Here is a 2,711-nt window from a genome sequence, read left to right on the forward strand (position 1 = left end):
GCATACGTGCCACAACCTTGTTTTCACTTGAAGGAAAGGAGGGGGTGAATGAGGAAAGTACTCCAGAGAGAACAATACACACAAACGAATGCTTTCTGTACAAAATGGGGGTGAGGGAGAGGAGAGAATAATAATTGTATTATTTGGTTGTTTTAGGGTTGAAATTTGGAAATGTTAGAATATTAGAACACTGGTCTTATAATCAGGATACCTGAGCTATAGCTCAGACTGACACAGTGGAATCTTGAGAAAGCCACTTAATATGTCAGAACAATAGCTTTTTCATCTGAATTACAAGAATAATAATATTTATACAACTTCCTTCAAAGGACTGTGAAGAAATCACTTAATGAACCTCAAAATATAGAAAGATGAGCTATTATTTTTATACCTCTGGTAATGAATTTCTTAACAATAAAATATGTCATTGAAATGCATCTTCTTTGCTAATTTGCTGTATCCTTCTCATGAGTTTGGTTCTCTAAAGTGCATACTAATTACATAAGACAGATTTATATGCTTTTAGTTTCATAAAAGTATCATAAATTCTTTCAAATTGACTCTGTATCTCTCTTACACTCAACTAGGAGAAACTATCATCCTCTCAAAGATGAAAATATTCTGATTCTTTGCTTGGCACCCTGACCCTTAGTAGGAGGAAGGGAAAAGTATATGCAATGGAAAATCCTTTGATAAAGATCAGTTTTTGCCTCAGCTTAGCAGGTAGTAGGATTTAGTTACAGATACACTTGGAAACAAAGAGAATACTCATAATGTGTGAAAACAGGACTGTTTGACCTTTTAATGTGACTGGGAGGGATCTAAAAAAATAAAGCTTGCATCAACTTTATAAGATGCACAATGAGTGAGAATATGATGCAGTAGGGTATAATGGAAAGATTGATGGATCAGGAATCAAATAACTTGGATTCAAATTCTGACTTTACCACCAGCCATGTTTGTGATTGGGGCAAATCACTTAACCTCATCAGGTCAAAGGTCCCTTTTAGTGTGAAATCAATCATCCTATGAACATGTGCATTTAGGCATTAGACAGGGAGGAGTCCTTTCATATATACTCCTTTTACCTACTATTTGGGAACTTGTAGAATCTCAGAGATGGAAGAACTGAGAGATCATCTAGTCCAAATGGTACCTGAACCAAACTTCCTTCTGTGGCATATGTGACAAATGGTCATGTAGCCTTTGTCTAAAGATGTCTGGTAAAAGGGAACTCCTTACTTTGCAAAGCAATCCATTACCCTTTTGAATAGCTCTGTTAGGAAGCTTTTCCTTACATCCTCAATCAGCCTTTTTGCTACTTTTATCCGTTGTTCCTATCTTTGCCCTCTGGACCCAAGAAGAATGAGTTTAATCTTATTCTTTATAACAAATGCTCAAGTACTTGAAGATAGCTCACATCCCCTCCTTCAATTCTTTTACAGGCCAAGCACTCCCATTTTATTCAACCAATCCTTATGCAGCATGAAGTTGAGACCTTATATCATTGTAGGTTCCCTACTCTGGTCATGCTTTACCTTATCAAAATCCTCCCCAAATTTGATGTTCAGAAACAAATCTGCTATCCAGTTATGTTTTGATGAGGGCACAATACAGGGGGTACCATCAATTCTTTATTCCTGAAAAGATGTACCTCTCAATGTGCCCAAAGATCCCATTAGCCTTCCTGGTTGCCATAACACACTATTGACTCACATTAAGCTTTCTGTTCATTAAAAATTGTGGTCTTTTTTGATTGAATTACACTTAATCCATTCCCATCAACCAGTTTTTGAATGATTTTTTGAACCCAAGTGTAAGTGAATCCATTTTCAACTTTATCTTACTTGATTGGCTGAGCTAACTTTAACCCTAACCCTAAAATATTTTTTTGAACATTTGCTTTGTTATTTGTCATGTCAGCTATTTCTCCCAGATCTGTGTCATAAACAGATTTAATAAACATACTCTCTATACTTTTATTCAAGACATTGATAAACATCCATTAGACAGGCTTCATTTTATTAATAATCGTTCCACTTTTATTAATAATCTTTCCACTTTATTCAGTTCCTGGACCCAAACATAATGCCCCAGATATAAACAGCATATGATTATCTCTGGACAGTATGTTTCTATTGATTGTCTACTATCTCAGAGCTGGAAGGAATTCAGAAGTCATTTAACCAAGATGAACACTGTCTGCACAGGCAGATTACATAGAACATGGGAGGGAACATAGGTATGATGACTGAAATTCCTCAATCTAGACTTAATTGTGGGCTCAACCAGGAATCTTTCTTTCACCTCAAGGAGAAGGAGTTGGGAGCTCTCATCAAGGAATTTTCTCAGTACAGGTAAGCATCTTTGTGACTTCTGTTCTTACAGATGCTTGGGGCACTAAAAGATGGTAACATGGTTGGGGTTACAAAGCTAATATGTGGCAAAGTGAGAGCTGAAGTTGGATCTTCCTGACTCCAGGATTATCTGTCTATGTCACACTTTCTTGTTAAAATGTCTCGACTATGGGATAGCCGTCTTGTTTAGGATATCACTTTTCATTTTTATTATCAGTTTAATTACTACGACTGTTCCTGTGTCATTCCATGTAATTCTCTGGAAATTTTCTTCAGGTGATAGGTCAGTGAAAAACATGGTTGAGTGAGCATTTTATTTACTCCACGTTGGAAAGACACACAGAGAGAAAACAA

The sequence above is a fragment of the Notamacropus eugenii genome, chromosome 1 (genome assembly GCF_028372415.1).
Source record: "Notamacropus eugenii isolate mMacEug1 chromosome 1, mMacEug1.pri_v2, whole genome shotgun sequence".
Lineage (NCBI taxonomy): Eukaryota > Metazoa > Chordata > Mammalia > Diprotodontia > Macropodidae > Notamacropus > Notamacropus eugenii.